Source organism: Bidens hawaiensis, unplaced genomic scaffold, assembly GCF_021521415.1.
Source record: "Bidens hawaiensis isolate Kalapana, Puna unplaced genomic scaffold, B.hawaiensis_p1.1 tig00032376_1, whole genome shotgun sequence".
NCBI lineage: Eukaryota > Viridiplantae > Streptophyta > Magnoliopsida > Asterales > Asteraceae > Bidens > Bidens hawaiensis.
In genome coordinates, this window is record NW_027505244.1 from 83,429 (window position 1) to 102,037 (window position 18,609).

General features: G+C 36.5%; 1 pseudogene; it reads right to left on the reverse strand.

The window, feature by feature from the left end:
• Positions 1-17,140: 17,140 nt before the first annotated feature.
• Positions 17,141-18,262, reverse strand: LOC143611791 (AT-hook motif nuclear-localized protein 23 pseudogene; annotated as a pseudogene).
• Between the last annotated feature and the right edge of the window lie 347 nt (positions 18,263-18,609).

An 18,609-nucleotide genomic window follows, 5' to 3' on the forward strand; every position in this document is an offset into this window, starting at 1 on the left:
CTGAATATGAATCGGCAACAGTTAGGTTTTCGAATCGACGTGTAGTTGGTGAATTTGGAGACTGCGGATCTTGTAAAACATGATTTTAAGACGATTTAGACGATTAAGTTGTTTACGACCACGTGAAAGTAAGTTTGAAACTCGGGTGTCAAGGTTTCGGAAAATCGAGGTCGTGAATCGGGTCGAAACGACCTTTGATTAACCTTAAGGACAGTGATTAGATGATACTATCGACACTACACACCTATAACTCGGATTAGAAACTGAGAAAGAAAACACAGATTGATCGATGCTATATGTTCACTTAGGGTTACGATAAGTTCGCCGGGTTACAGGAAGACAAGTTCGCTGAGTTTTTGAAATAATGAACAGTTTGACCTTAAAACTTCTTTATATAGGGTCAGAGTTATACCGGCGAATTTATGGATAACTTCGCCTATTGCAGGCGAAGTTATGCACAAGTTCGCTGATATTAAACTTTACAAAACAAACCCCTATAATTAGAACAATTTGCAATTAAGTTATAAAACATCCTTTAAAGAATTAAATGATACGATCAAGACCAAGTAACCAGGTATAACATCAAACAATTACATAAGTAGAAAAATATTTTAACTATAAAGTACACGGGATCAAATTTCAGTCTCGACAGGGACTACCATGTTTTAGAAAAGATCCGAACATGAATCATACTAATTAAGTGACTGTCACACAGATCCGTGTTCAGCTGTATTATGACATAAAGAAACAGGTTGTAAGCAGGTAAATAACTTAAAATTGTTTTCATCGTTTCTGTGATACGGGTTAGGTTCAATTAAGCTCAAAACTTAAGTGGGCAACAACTCAGAGATTATGATGCCTCCTATCTATTCTCAAAGCGTATTTGGCTTTCCCCAAGTCACCCCGAGTTAACCTCGACCCGTAGTGTATGATTAACTAGTAAGTACACAACTCTGTAGACTCTTCTTCCCTTTCTCTTTCTTACACCTTGATTGAGAAGTATTAATTTATGAACTCTAGAATGTCTCAATAACTCACACATTTTTTTAAACGAATATGCAGATCTTTTATATAATAATCATAACTGTTAAGAATAAAATTTTTATTTTTCAGGTTTCTTTGTGTTTCGTGAAAGATGACTTCTATAAACATTACGGAACTGGTGAAGATGAAAGTGGAAGCGGGTTCAGCTACTAAGGCACCGAAGATGCTTAAGGGAACCGATTTTGTGGCGTGGAAGGATCGGTTTGAACAATATGTCAAATACCAAGATGCTAAGATGTGGGTATGCATTCAAGATGGATACATTCCACCAACTACTGAGTATGAGGGTCTTGATCAGATTAAGAAATACAACAAGATGGAAGAAGAAGAAAAGAAAATGTATGAGGCTGAAAGCAAAGCTCATGCAGCGATAACAATGGCTCTTCCACAAGAGATTCTTCACACCTTCAAGAAGTATAAAACTGCTAGAGAACTTTGGGAAGCGCTTGAAAACCGATTTGAGGGTAATGTGGGGATTCGTGCATCAAAGATTAAACTACTTAAAACCCAATTCTTGGTGTTCAAGTACTTGAAGAATGAATCACTTGATGATATCATCACGAGATATTATCATCTGATGACCGAACTCAGCAATTATTCCATTGCTTACAAAGAAGATGAGATCGTGGAAAAGCTTCTTGATGCTCTCCCACCGAAATGGGAGATGTACACTGTCTTGATGAGAGAAGATAAAGAGTTTGCCGACTATGACTTGGAAACAGCAGTCAACAAACTACGAACGTTTGAACTTAACATGGTTCGAAAAGAGACACTAACTGATCAGGTTCAAGATCCAGGAATGTATGGTGCAAAAGTTAATACAAGTTCAAGTTCGAAGTCTGAATCATCTGCTTACTACTCAAAAGGAGACTCGGGCGCTAACTCAACACATGAAGGTCATGTATCTCTCAACATGAATGGTGATGTGTGTTTTGTAGCTGGTGGATCAAATGTTTCTAAACCTCAAGCAACCAAGGGTAGTTTTTCTCCAAGTGTTTCGAACAACAACTACTCAAAGATGCCCATGAGTGTTAAATCTGCTGAACAGCAGTTTGCTCTCTATGCATCTTTCATTGCTTCATATGAAAATTACATTAAGGGTAAGATTGTTGATCCTGCAACTTTGGACGAAGACTATGATCAGATCGATGCTGATGATCTGGAAGAGATGGATCTGCAGTGGCAGATGGCAATGATTGTGAGAAGAGTTAAGAGGTTTATGAAGAAGACAAGTAGAAAGTTTGTTGGTGAAAGACCAGGTTTTGACAAGTCAAAGGTGCGATGTTATAACTGTCAACAAAATGGACACTTTGCGAAGGAGTGCACAAATGAACGTGTAGAACGCAGTCAGAACAGGTCTGCACAACAGAGTGGTAGAAGTAGTGAGAATAGGGCGATGATATCCAGACAAGACGGGGAGTACAACTGGAATCTGCATGTTGAGGAAGTATTCGAACATGCCAATTTAGTGACCATCGAAACTGCAGGAAGTGAGAAAGTGACTGGCGAAAATGAAGCTTACATGGCAGAAGTGACAGACCAGCTCTCCGAGGTAAGTACTAAACTCCCTTGTACGAAATGTGAAAATCTGTCTGAACAATTGACAACTATAACTGATCAGTTTGTTAGTTTGGATGCTCAATTTAAAACATTAAAAGAAGATCATCATTTCACTAAAGCTAGAGAAAACAGTTATAAGGTAAAAATAAAAGCAAGTGAGAAAGATATTAGAAGTCTTAAAGCAAATCTAGCTGAAAAAATTCAAGTAATTGATCTTAGCTATGAAGTGTTAGAAGAGAAAACCAAACTAATAGCTGAAAGGGATAAACAGATAGCTGATCACCAGGTGAAAGTTGTGGAACTTAACAGAAAGCTTGAGCAATTTAGAAATTCCTCCGCTATACTTGATCACCTCGTTAGTGATCAAAGTTCCCCAGTTAAAAGAGGAGGAATTGGATATCATGAAGTTCCACCACCTTACAATCATAACTATACTTATGATCCTAGTAATCAGAAATCTGTTGATGTTGATTTTGGTCAGACAGTTCCGGTTAAGGTTACAATTAAAGATCCATAAGTTAGTAAAGGCGAAACATGTAAGCCTGTTTCTAATGTTAAGATTTCTGCTCCTAGTCCTGTCTCATCAAATTCGGACAAGTCATCCGAATCTAGTGAGACAAAAGAAGAGGCAGTGTTACCAAAAAGTGGAGAGAAATATGAATCAAATGAAAAGAATTCTCCACTAAACCCGTATGTCCCACCATATGTGAGAGAAACGGGCAGTAATGCAGCCTCAACATCTAAAACAACTATTGAAAAGAAAGTTGAACACAGGAGTTGTTTTAGATGCAATCAATTAGGACACCTAATTGCTGATTGCCCTCTGAAGCAGAGATTCAGAGGTATGAGGTCTTCAAAAACTGAGAATAGAACTAACGGTAATCACTATAATGGTAAAAATGAAAACTCATCAAAGTTCAGACATTGGACTAATCCAGGTTTTCAAAGAAAACGATCTCAGTTTTTCACTGCTAATAACCAAACCATAAGTAATAATTCATTTAATTCACGAAGGTTTGGATGGCCTCACAGTCAATCTACAAGAAGGTATCCTTTTAGGACTTACAGAAATTATTCTGATACTAACTTTGGACAGCCAAAGTACGGGATGTATCGACCCAAGACCAATAGGTCTTGGGTCCCCAGATTTTAATCCTCTGCTTTAACCGTGCAGGAACAGTTGAACAGGGCTGCAAACAATCTATGGGTTGTGGATAGCGGCTGTTCCCGGCACATGACGGGTAACAAGAGTTTGTTACACGAATGGAAACCTGTTCAGGGAGGAAGAGTGAGCTTTGCTGGAGAGAGCGGTGGAAGGATCACAGGAATTGGGACGGTGACTAATGGAAAAATGACTTTAGAGAAAGTGAATTTCGTTGAAGAACTGAAGCATAATCTGCTGAGTGTATCGTAGATCTGTGACAAGGATTACACTGTGCTCTTTTTTCAAGAATGAAGCGATCGTGCTGTATCCTGGTTTCAAGGTACCAAAGGATTGGATAGTTATGAAGGCTCCAAGAGAAAAGAATACGTATATTATGGACATGAGGTCGACTGAGATGGCAACAGAAGAATCGTGTCTTCTGTCAAAAGCAACTGAATCGGAGTCCGAGTTATGGCATAGGAGAATGGGGCATATTCAACTTCGGAAAATGAACTACATTGTCAAGAATGGGCTGGTGCTGGGTGTTCCCTTGAAGAATTTCAACTTTGAAGACCAATGCTTATCGTGCAAAAAGGGAAAGCAACACAAGAAATCCCATCACACCAAGAAGGTTAATTCAATAGTCAGTACCCTAGACCTACTTCACATGGATCTCTTCGGTCCCGTGAATGTAAAAAGCCTAGGTGGAACATCATACTGCTTGGTGATCACTGATGACTTCTCTCGATACTCTTGGGTATATTTTCTGAAGTCAAAGGATGAAACGGTTCAGATGGTAATAAATTTGATTACCAAAGTTTAGAATATTATGGGGAAAAGAGCTAAATACATCAGGAGTGACAATGGGACTGAGTTCAAAAACTATCAGATGGAGATCTTCTGCTTACAGAAAGGGATAGAACACCAGTACAGCGCTCCGTATACTCCGCAACAAAATGGGGTGGCTGAGAGGAAGAACAGAACGTTAATTGAAGGCGCCAGAACCATGCTGGCTGATTTGAAACTTCCTGTGGTGTTCTGGGCTGAAGCTGTTGCAACAGCCTGTTATATCCTTAATAGAGTTTTAACTGTTAAAAGACTGAATAAAACATGTTATGAACTTATGCATGGGAGAAAGCCCAACTTGAGTGGTCTCGAACCATTCGGGTCCCCGTGTTCGATATTAAAGACAAATTCTAAATTTGGTGAAATAGCCGACGAAGGCATTTTAGTCGGATATGTTGTTGGGACTCCCAACAGACGAGTCTTTAATACATCGACCAGCAAGGTTGAGGTGGTGTGTAACACTGATATCACAAGTTACAAATCACCAAAACCAAGCACGGGACCCGCTGGGGTTTTCGACTATGATAGGCTTTTTAAATCTTTTAACATGCCTTACTTGGATTGTGCAGAAGTTGATGAAAGAATAGCTACGAAGATGCTTTACGATGAGGAAGACAATGTTGTGCAAAGACCGCTGTACGATGAATGTCAGCCTTCCTCGTCAAATGCTGTCGATACCCCTGCTGCCTCTACAGAAGAGGAATTCTTCAATCCGTTTCACTCTCAACAACAATCACCCATTGATGAGCTACCTTCGAACCTGGAAGACAATCTGCAAGTCAGTTCGGTTCCGACTACGAGAGTTCACAAAAATCACCCTTTGGAGAATGTGATAGGTGATCTGTCCGACGGTGTACAAACAAGACAAAGCTTGAATGAGCACACCTGTGTTTACACAAGCATTAAAGATACGGGTATAATCAACGAATGCTTGTACACCTGCTTCATCAGCCAGATTGAACCAAAGAACTATCAAATGGCTCTCAAGGACAGCTCGTGGGTCGAAGCCATGCAAGAAGAGTTAGCCCAGTTCAAGAAGATGGAGGTATGGAATTTGGTTGCAAAACCGAAGAATGTGCATGCGATTGGCACCAAATGGGTTTTCAAATGCAAGAGAGATGAAAAAGGGATAATCATCAGGAACAAGGCGAGGCTGGTTGTAAAAGGTTTTAATCAGCAAGAGGGGATCGATTACAATGAGGTGTTTGCTCTTGTGGCGAGATTGGAAGCCATTCGATTGTTTTTGGCATTTGCTGCACACAAGGAGATGAAGGTATTTCAGTTAGACGTGAAGAGTGCGTTCCTTAACGGTAAAGTCGATGAGGTTGTGTACGTTGAGCAACCTCCGGGTTTTCCTGACCCAGACTTTCCTAATCAAGTGTACAAGCTAAGTAAAGCACTGTATGGGCTACATCAGGCCCCTCGTGCCTGGTACTCAACTTTATCCGATTACTTGCTTGAGAATGAGTTTGAAAGGGGAAAGATTGATAGCACACTGTTCTTTAAGAGAAAAGGAAGCGACTTTCTTCTGGTGCAAGTCTACGTGGACGACATCATCTTTGCTGCATCAAAAGTCGCCATGTGTCAGGAGTTTGAGGCCGTCATGAAAAAGAGGTTTGAAATGAGTGCTATGGGTGAACTAACTTTATTTTTAGGGTTGCAGGTTGATCAGAAGAAAGATGGGATGTTCATTCATCAGACTAAGTATGTCCATGATGTTCTCAAACGCTTCAAGATGGAGGACAACGCTCCATTTGATACTCCAGTTTGCGTCAACCATAAAATGGGTGCTGATTCAGACAGCGATGCAGACGTGGACCCCACCCAATATCGGGCAATAATAGGTTCTTTAATGTACTTAACTGCTTCTAGACCTGATATTATGTTTGCAGTTTGTCTTTGTGCACGCTTTCAGGCAAACCCAAAGGAATCTCACTTGAAGGGTGCGAAGAGGATATTGCGCTATCTCAAAGGCAAACCTAAGCTGGGGTTGTGGTACACGAAAGGAGGAGACTTGGAGTTGGACTCCTACACGGATTCTGATTATGGAGGGTGCAATCAGAATCGGAAGTCAACAACAGGTGGATGTCAGTTTCTTGGAGGCAGATTAGTGTCATGGCAGTGCAAGAAGCAGACCTCAGTCGCCATTTCAACCTGTGAAGCAGAATACATGGCAGCATCGAACTGCTGCTCCCAGGTTCTTTGGATTCAACAGCAATTGCGCGATTATGGTCTGAATTTCACTCATACTCCTATTTGCATTGATAACACTGCTGCTATCTCAGTAACTAACAATCCCGTAAAGCATAGCAAAACTAAACATATTGACATCCGTCATCATGTTATACGGGATTGTGCTGAGAAGAAACTGATTGTGCTCGAAAAGGTTGATACGTTAGATAATTTCGCTGACTTGTTTACAAAAGCGTTTGACAAAACTCGTTTTCAAAACCCTTGTTGAGCTGAATGGGATGATCAATCCCGAGTAACCGTGTTTTTCGTCTTTGTTTAAAAAAAAAAAATTTGTTTGGAGTTTTCGTCTGTATGGCCAGGTGTACACGATTATTGTGAGACCGAAGACGTTGTTCCGTCAACGAGTGAAACTTGTTATCTCTTGGTCTTACGTGTGAACAAATACGTGTCAACTCTGGATATGGAGTTGAGGTTGTGAATGGGATATTGATTGAAACTGGATATTGACACATATTTGGGTGTTTGTGGGCAATGAAATAGTTGTTGTTCGAGGTTGACCAACTGAAGAAAGTCAAATTGAACTGAAGGTTTTCGTCATTACTGGATTGCGTCAGAGCATATTATTTATGGTATTTTCAAGGCGTTCGAGAATTGGATCCTGAAACGTGATGCTTATTTATTAAAGTGAAAATTCTGGAACAAGTTGGATTTAATCGGGAATTAAAGTGTTTATGTTCTTGATCGTTATCCCTGGTGATTGAAGATGCTTCGGATTAATTAATGGTCATGTGTGTTAGATTCTGTCAAGGTGGTTTTGTGATGAAATTGATCACTTGATGTTGAGTAGTTGAAGATTAAACCTTATCGTATGCCGACGTGTTGGTGAAGTTGTGGAGGGAGCCCAACTTCACGTGTTGTGAAGTCAGAAGGACTCACATGATTGGTTGAGATGATCAATTAGGCACGGGGATGCATGCATTTCAAAGACCTCAATCTATATAGTCGGAGAAGCTTACACTGAAGGGGAGATCTGATATGGAAGACGCTGGGTGATTGGTAGATTTGTGAAGCTACAAGACAGTTTCAGACACGGCTGGTTGAAGAGCAAACAGAAGATCATCAGTTAAGAGGGAGTCTGTTGGTGCATGTTTTGTAACAGATGATCTTTTGTGTTTGTTAGAATTGAGAGCTACGGTCAAAGGGGAGTCTGTTGGTGCATTTTGTGACCGTCGCGATGCAATTATGTTCAGCGGAAACGAAGTACGAAGTTAGAACAACTTCTGCCATAGGCGAAGTTAGAACAACTTCACCTTAGGCGAAGTTATAACAACTTCGCCTACTGGCCCAAGCCCAAGCCTGCGAAGTTGTTTTGTCTATATATATGTGTGTCTTGTTTAGGTTTGAGTATCCAGAAAATTAGAGTATTGTGTGTTCAGTTCAAGTAGCTAGAGAGAAACAGAGAGGCAGAGTCGTGTGGGACGGCCCGAGGTAGAGCTCACCTCAGGTCGGCCGTGTCTTTGTTTTTGTTCGTTTTGTAACATGGTTTGGTTATGATATAAAAGATCTGCAGATGTGTTTATCTCATTCGCGTGTTTGTTCGTGTATGTGTTTGTGTGTAATTGTGTTCTTCGTCTTCTACACCATTAAACGAGTCTAGGAGGATTCCGCACTCCTAGACCTCATGCGGATCTCGTATCGATTGGCGACGCCCCGGGGGGGACCTACAAAAGACTAGAGAATATGTTCTCCCTCGGTTTCAGGTTTTCTATGAATATTAATATAAACGTTTAATCTGAGATGAACTATAAAGACGTAGTTCATGAGTATGTGATTGATTGTGATAAATGAGGACTAAGTGCTTGGACTATATAACTCAAGGTGACCACCCAATGATCAATTATTTTATCCAACCCCAAATCCCACCTGATTAATCTCAATTGCCTATAGCACCAAGAACTATGGTTCTACACACGAAATCAACAAACTAACAATTTATCAATCAATTCATGAACACCATAGCAATGAAATCAATAAGATAAAACTACTATCTCATAAATCACATAAACATTCAAATACCATTTAAAACGAAACCTTATAATCCAAAGGAAAACACAAAGAAAATTAGGCAAGCATAATTTGGTTCGTCATCCTTTTGATTATAGTGTTCATATGAATCAAAAACTGATATCCAATGATTGCACAACCCAAAATAATGTTATGGAACCTCCAAATCAACCTCAAGTCATCTCAAATTGATAAATATGAAAAAGATAACCTAAAATTCGTCCAAAAACGACTTTATAAGTTCAGTTATAAACCTTGCGCCATGCCACTGTAAGATACGGTGGCTACCGTAGCTTACGGTGGCCTTTAAAAGACCTACGATAGAAATCATCTGCCATACGTTGGCTTATGTTCTTCAGAAGCCTCCGTAGCTTATGGTGGCTACCGTAAGCTATGGTTGAGGCCTTGGAAGCAACTTAACTTCCTTAGTGAACATCCATATTCCGTCGCTCGACCTCCCCTTTTTGGCTAGATTCATTCCAACGCATCACATCCGCTTCTTTACGTCTCTTGTACCTGAAATAACATTTCACAGTAGTAATCCAATTCCATAAAATAAACCAATTAAGTGAATGATTATTAATGTTTTTTAGCACTTAAGGGTTGCCCAACGGACCACCCGTCAATTAACAACATATATTTGTCATGAAAAGTCAAAACAAGACAGGGGAGTATAGTCTATGCACGTTTTGATTATGCAATCGAACGGTCGACCCATGAAAGATTATATTTGTTTCTCATATTGGGTCTTTAAAAAACTCACCCTTCAACATCTTAAGTCATAACTTACACATTCAAATATAGGAATGATCTTATAAACAATAACTATCTCTAACAAATCTTATCTTCAAGATATAAGATAACAGTTGAAGAAATGTTTTTAAAGTTGTTTTTATTAAAATACACAAACACTCACGTCAATGAGAACTGAATCAATGAGAGATCACAATTTTAAGCAGTTTGTGATAAATGTGGTATGTCACACAACTTATTCAAGTGAAATATTTATAAGCGTAATCATTGCCCGTTTAGCAAAAAATTGAGTGAGTTATCACTATGTTTAATGAGAAAAATTCAACTATGATCACTACGTGGTTAGTGAAAAGTTTTATCTAATCTCTTAAGGCTTTGGATTTCAATGTTTCTAAGCATACACCATCATCAACCAGGGGTGATGTTGTAGGTGGAGTTTCATCAAAAGATACATTGTGGGAATCCTCAACAACCATAGTAGATTTGCTTAAGACCCTATATGCTTTGCGAATACCTAAGAAACACACCTTTATAAACTTTTGGGTCAAACTTAGTCAAATAATCTTTTTTGTTTAAGATGAAACAATTTTATTCAAACACTCTAAAATATCATGAGGTGATTTCTTCCCTTGAAAATTTCATAGGGTGTTTTGTTAATCATTGGTCTTACTAAAACCCTACTTAGGATACGGTTACCATGACATCACTACCAAAACTTTTGAGGTACGGATGCATTAACAAGCATTGCACGAATCATTTGTTGCAATATTTGGTTTATCCTTTCCACTAACCCTATTGGATTGAGGAGTTCTTGGAGTCGAAAAGTTGTGTGACATACCACATGTATCACAAAATGCTTAAAATTGCACTTCATTATGTCAAACTCTTTTCCATGGTAGGTACGGATTGAAATAATCGTACAATGGTTTTGATTATGTTTACGTTAACCTTATAATTTTCATAAAACTTCATTTTTGTGTTTAATAAAAGATGTCCAAGTGAATCTCGAAAATTCATCTACCATAATTAAAGTTTAGAGATTTCCTCTATAATTTTGAATCGCTGATATACCATATAAATTCATGTGAATTAATTCTAAAATTCGTTTCATGAAAATCATGTTCTTAACTTTATGATATGAATGAACTTGCTTCTCCATTTTGCATGCATCACAAAAATGACTATTAAATTTCAGTTTATGCAAATCTCTAAAATGTTCATTATTATTTATCTTTTGAAGCAATTTCATGTCAGCATGCTCGAATCTTTTATGCCATATGATTGAATTTTCTAGTATAGATACAAGACATATATCTTTACCTCATCACCAAGTTGAATCTCACATTCAAGTAATTATCACATAATTGACCAACACTTAACAAATTAAAGTTTAATATATCAATATGTTAACATTAGTAAGAATTATATCATCAAGAGAAATTTTATCTTTGCAATATACTTTTCATTTTGCTTTGCCACTAAATATTGTAGGTCTCGTGGTGGATCTAACAACTAATCCCGGATCAATCCGTAAGCTTGGTGAGCGGAAATCACTAAGTTTACCCGAATCTTGGATCAAGAAAATACACAAAGACACAAAAGAGAGAAAAAAAGATCTAGAAGATGATTATTATTTCAAAAGTGTGGCTAGAATATGGAGAGTATATGACTATATATACACCATATCAAGGTTACAAGTTGGGCCATTTGGGTCAGCCCAAATGGGCAATATCAAGTCTTCGGCCATCACTACTAGAAAATGGGAGGTTTTCCTACAAAATGTTTCAGACAAAATATCAACAAACGCAATTTTTCACAAATTGTTTACATTTTACCGACAAAAGGTTTTAAAAATATTTTTCAAACAAATTTTTGACAAAATTTCTACTAAAAATAAATAATTGAACTACTTTTTTTTAACAAAAATAAATGAACCAAATTTTTTTTAAACAAAAATAATCTAAACGAACTTATTTTTATCAAAAATATCGTCGTAACTCGTGCGTTTAGTTTAGTAAAAAAGTAGTTCGTTTATTTTTGTTTAAAAGTTAGTTTGGTCGCTTATTTTTATTAAAAAAAGTAATTTGTTCGTATAATTTTGTTAAAAAGTAGTTCGGTTCATTTATTTTTGTTAAAAAAGTAATTCGGTTCGTTTATTTTTGTTAAAAAATAATTCCGTTCGTTTGTTTTTGTTAAAAAATAGTTCCGTTCGTATTTTTGTTAAAAAAAATTTTGGTTCGTTTATTTTTGTTAAAAAAAATTAGTTCAGTTAGTTTATTTTTATTAAAAAAAAGTTCGGTCCTTTTATTTTTGTTAAAAAAAAAGTTTGGTTCATTTTTTTGGTTGATTATGGTTTGATTGGTTATAGTTTGGTGGTTAATTATTTAATTTTGTGGTAATTTTTTTAGAGGGACTAAAACCGAGCAATCAGTTAATCACAAGGACTCATACGGATCATGGAAAAAAGGGGTAAACTAGTAATTCCACATTTTTAGTTAACTGCAGGGACTCAAATGGTTCATTTTTGAAACCACATGGACTCAAGCAGTTCAATTTTCTTTCGGGGACTCATTATGCCTCTACCTTAAAACTACAGGGATGCAAATAGCAATTTTCTCTTTTTTAAATTATGTTTCACTTTAATTTATTTATATATCTAAGATTATGATATGTCGGAGCCAAACTTGGTTTATAATAAGACCGGGCCGATTTACACTCGCTTAAAACTGAGTTTGAGACTTTAATCAATAATAATTCTCAAACTTGTTTAAACATCTGATTTTATTAAAGTAATTCATATATTTATATAGTTTCGTAAGTTGGATTAGGATTTGGTACTTTAGCAAGTCCCAAACCGAACCGAACAAAACCATTAAGTCAGATCTTGATGCTTACATTAACGGGATCGTGCACACTAGCACTAAACCAACTGCTCAATGTAAAACTTAACAAAGCTTGAGTAAACTAAACATCAAAGACCCGGTTTCATGTAAAACTTGTTTTATTTTATGCAAACTTTATTAACCGCATTTTGTAAAATCTAACTTAAAATTCCAAAGAGCCTCATTTATTTTAGGATTTATAAATTGCAATTGTCGTTATTATTTACGGGTTCACATAAGAGCGGGTTTTGCCTCATATTATATATACATCATAGAATTTCTCACCAACATTCGACAAAATATATTTTATACAACGTTACATGTTTGATTATTGGTTGATTGATGATTTGAAGACGTTATTTTTATTTGTTGAACCATTAGGTTATTAGTTAAATGAACTATTTATTTCCTTGTATCATTTTGTATTTGTATGAACACGATGTGTTGTATTTGATGTTAAATGAAATGAATGAGTTACTTAAATATAATCACTTTAACAGGTACGTGTGCATTGAAACAATCACGCTGCGCCCGACATGTGCTGCCGCCTTTGATCGGGGTGTGATACCTTATAGGTACACTTGCCTTATATGTGTATGGCACAATATTAATAAAACCAATTTAAAACCTTACTTTGTGCGAAAAACGACCAATATTTATATATACTATTTTGCACACATCATTTGAAACATTTGGAACGAGATTTTCTGGATTGTTACAACACACAAGACAAATTCCAGCAATCAAGGATTATTTCCTTCTACTCAAGCAGGTGCAATTTTAGGTGCTAGTATTTTCTGTAACAATACATACTACCTTGGCTATTGTACATGTGAGACATGCCGAGAAACACGAAATTTGTTTTAAAGAACTCATATGATGATGTTTCTTTTAATTATTTATCAACGGGTATTCCAATATAATATTGCAAGAATTTTGTATACCACAAGTATACGAAACACATATGTAAACAATTGAATTTCATTTACGGTTTCTTGAAGAGTTAATTTATTATTCTAGACACCACATGTTAACAAAGGTGATAGCCAAGTTCAAACATTTAGCGTCAGTAATTCACATGATATCCCAAGGGATCTAGAAAGTCAAGGAAGGGATGGCAAATACCTAGAATATTTAAGGAAAGAATTGGATGTGATGGTATCTTTATCTTATCAAGTTACAGTGTAGTCACATATTAATTTAGGAAGATATATGATATGTCTCCTTGTGGTGAAGAATGCTAATTCCTTTTAGCATTTTCTCGAAATTAATTCACCCTCTATGTGTCATCATCCTCTTATTGGGAACTAGGATGAAATACAAGGAAATGTTAGAACAATATAACATTACTACCTTGTTATATATATTTTTTTCAGAACGTCAATTCATACACTTTCTAATTCTACTAATAAATTGCACATCTTTTTGTCAACCACGAGACTTGAAACTCATCACTTCGAAATACTACGCTTTATCTAGCACATTGATAGCGCTAGGTTAAAAGCTCTTTGGTACTTCTTGGTTATATACTCAACATTTTACACATTGTTAATCTACTGGACATCACATTCCCATTGAATGCAAATCACCCTTTTATATTTCGATAACTCTCTATTGAATCACTAGTGTTCTTATGGTAGATTGGTAGTTTCAAGTGGCCAAAATTCCGGTATACTTGCCGCAAACAACTAATTAAAATTAATATACAAGCCATGACTAACTTGCTTTACATAAGATACATTTCAATCTAGAAGATGGATTATCTTCACGCATTGGTAGAGATTAGATCCAATAATGCTTGAAAATGGAAATAATCCCTCAAAATGTCTTTTTTAAGGATGAGACCGATATGGGTTTTCCTGGACTTGTCAATCGATACTTTCAAATGAACAAGACAAGGTACTGAAAGCAAAATTCAAACTCAGAGACTTATGCTAAAAGAATGAGATACCACTGCACCACCAAGAAGGTTATGATTGATAATTATAAGTTTTAAAATTCTTCAATGGATCGAATCTTTGTTATCAAGTAAAATCCTCAAACAGAAACCCGTTGATTCTTCTCTTCTCTTCAACTAATACATCAAACTTAATCCATAGTCAATATACTACACGCGTCCAGGATCGATTGCAAAAGATAAAAACGCTGGGGAAACAATTTCCAAACAAAAACTTTGTAACAGAACGTCAACTTTGATGATCAATAAAAGTTTAGTCATGTAACATCTATCCTTTCCTTTGATTTGTCGCTGGAATCCGATAGAAAAGTACAAAACACAAGTAATATATTGTATCAATCATTTTCATGCCATGTCAACGATGTAACTAGAATAATTGTTTAGCTTCAATTATTAGCAAATTATTAATAAAACCTGGACTCTAATAAGATTCCTAAGCTTTGGGAACCTTTGGCATTTGGCTATATATATATGCTTTCTGATTTTTTTACACGAGTTTACGTTTGCGTGTCTAAACAGTGATTATTAATGGTCTCGCGTGTACCTATCATCGTGCACCAAAGTGCGTTCTCATTTGTATCATCTACAAGTCTTTAGACTTGCACAAACGATCGTCATCATTTGAAGTCAAACTCTAATCCTAAAAATAATAGAATTTGATAAGTTTGTTTATATCCCCAAATTATGAGTTGGTAGCTTTGCACCAACCACTCCTTTAATTGAAGGAATCATGTTCTCCTAACCTCTTTTGCAAATGACACTTCATTGCCAGATTGAGCTATGGCTTTTGAATAGTTTATACAATCAAATACTATTTAATATAATACAAAAAAGAAAAATATGTAAAGAGAAATGAGATAATGAAATACAAAGATCACCACTTTTTACTTTTCCTTGAGGCTCAAGCTGTACAAAACTTCATCTAAACTATTCTTGATAAATTAACCCTAAAAAAGGTTATAATTAATCGTCACAAACACATTAACAATCCTTAATTATAGGAACTCTAGCTTGTGGTGCACCACAAACTTTGGTAATTAAAGATGACCATAAGCCACGTAGATGCTTGTTTATGTTGTTTAAGGAATCTAAAGCAATAAGGATGCACACTAACTATGGAACTTGTTTGTTTATTTCAGCTTCAGGTGATGATATACTTGATCAACGGATGCAAATCCACTAATAGTAGACCGTTGTAATATATAACATAGTGGAGAATAAAGCACTTGAACCCAAGATTTGTTTATAAAGAGTATAATTAGCCATATTGAGCACCCAATTTTAACTTATGTCCAAGAGTTACAAATTGATAGAATATAAGTATGACTATGATTTAAGTCTTATAATCACATAAAAAAATACACTCAACTTTTTATAGCATTGTACTATAAGTATCAGCTATTTATGTTTGCGTGCAACCATAACTTACCAGAAGATAAATTCATTGATATATTTGAAAAATGGACAAAGGAAGAATGCAAAAAATTCTGTGTTGATCAAGCAACTTCTCTCATGATTTTATGTCGTTTTACACAAACTTAGGAATAAGCATATTGAATCCACAACCGAGATCATTTGAACGCATTGTTGCTTAGAAAAAAATATTTATCTGGTTATGAAACCGTCTAATGTATTACAATTAAGAAAAAACAATGCATATATACGAAGCCGTCTTATGTATTAAAGTTAAAACAAAACATACATATTTATATATTAAACACAACATGAAAGGAAAAATGTTTATCTAATGAAATCTTTGGTTGTACAATAAATTTGGTCGAACCTTTTATTAACAACTAAGATTTGGCTTGCCCTTTTACAGAAAGTCTACTAATTAAGCATTTAAATAACCATGGCAGTCCATAAATTAATATACATTGATTTTATTTATAGGACTTTTAATTACCCATATGCTACCCTCGTGGGGAAATAATACTTTAGTCTAAAAACTGCATAAAGTTGGTTATCAAAACAAAGTTTCATCGAAAATCAACAACATGACACTGAATAAACATCTACAGAAAGTGTACTTAACTGATTAAAATTGTGGTAACTATGATTAAGCTGACATTTTGTTAGGGCAGCACTTGGAGCCCACAATAGGCTTTCCATCTTTCACAATTCACTGCATGGAACCTATATTTTGAATCAAATGATGTCTTGTGTTCGTGTGTGTGAGAGAGAGATGAGTTACTGGAAAAATATATCATTTAAAAAATAAACGAGGTACGTGGGTATATTAAATATAAATATAGAAAGATTGAAAACTTTGAATATTGGTTTAACAAATTACTTAAACAGCAATTTAATTATGACATAAATCAGAAAAATGTTTCTCTTAATCATGGCATGAACTACAGGCGGTCTTAAAACTGATAAGCTGATTCTAAAACAAATGCAAAAGTTATACTTAATTCTTAAATATACTCTAATCAAAGGACATAATATAAAAGTCTTCAAGAACTAGAAAACACACATTAGAAACCTCAAAAATTGCATAATTAATAATTTAGATTTTAATTTACTAAAAACAATGCAACAGAAACAAAAATATCCAAGTACCTTAACCAATGACACATCCCTGAAAATCCCAAATCTTGCTTGAAAAGATAGATTCATCATTCAATGAGAGGCAACACAAATTTTAAAAAAACTATTTCCATACATCACATTAAGTTTACAAAAGCACCCAAGAAATTAAAAAGATCCAAAGATAGCAAGCAAGATAATGAAGAAAGCAGTAGTAGTTTAATCCGTCAGAACGGATTATTATTATTATTACCCCGTGGATAATCCACCGGCAACTGAACATTTGGAGGCATATTCACCGGCAGGTTAAAGAACGGCAGCCCGGAAGACGGGTCTGGATACGGGTTGCCACCGCCCGCGGGTCCGTCTGTCTGAGTAACCTGTTGCTGCATCTGCAAGCCACCAGCTTCAACTTCCTCTTCTTCAAGCGGCAGTCTTTCGTATGCAACATTAGTAAAAGAAGAAGCGATAACGATAACCGGTCCAGCTGCGGTCAACTCTCCGACCACGTTCCCACCCACTACTTGCCCTTGTCCACCAGCTAAAAATATAGTCAAACTGGTGGCTCCTGGTGGTGCTGGTGGCGGCAAGAAAGAACCCGAAAGAGATAAGATCTCAAACCTTCCATGAAGAGCCACCACAGACCCTGCAGCTGACGGCTGCCGAAGGCTAACATTTGTTACAATACCACTTCCGGATAATATACAGATCCCTCTCTGCCTTCGTCTTGCATAAGTTGCAATGCAGTCGAAGACATCGCACCCGTTGCCGATTTCCAAGATGTGAGCGCGAAGTGTGTTCGCGCTTTCTCTTGTGATAATGACTGGGGGTTTTGGTTTGTTTTTGGATCCTGCTGGACGGCCTCTGGGGCGCCGTCCAGCAGGATCACCTGACCCCCCTCCACCCCCACCAGCGGAGTTGGGGGAGACCAGAGGATCATGATCATGGTTGGTACCTTGATGGTCATGATCCTCCTGGTGGTGATTGTGGAGGGGGGTGGTGTCGGAGAAGAGGTGGTGGTTTTCGGGTTGGGTGGTGTGGAGTTGGAGGTCAGAGAGGTGGAGTGGATGCTGATGTTGATGATGAATGTAACGTGAAGCAGTGCCTAAATCTAAACCAGCCATGGATAGGATATGATATGATTATACAAACATCAAGCAACAGAAAACAAGAAAATTATAAAAAAATGAAAGCAAGAAAATTATATATAAAAGTACGGATTTTTTTTTATTAGTGGGGGGAAAGAAATTATAGAAAAACAAAGCTATGGAAGTTGAACCCTAGATTAGAAAACAAAGGATATATGAGTACAGGGAAAGGGGAAAGAGGGGGTGGGGGTGGGGGTGGGGGTGCGGGTGGGGGGGAGTAGGGTGTACGCAGTCATACATCTCAACCTAATTCAAATAGGCATAAAGAAAACAAAACACTTGGGACATAAATTTAAATATTATTACTTAGGAAAGCAAACATGTACATGCTTAATAAGAGGGGTTGTTTATTCATTCAACTTCAAAAATATATTTACTTTTAGAATGTCAATATCATGGGTTAATATTAAGTATTAAAATTAGGACATAATAATGTGCTTATAACTTTATAAGACTAATTATTCACATTTCCATGTGTGTTTATGATGA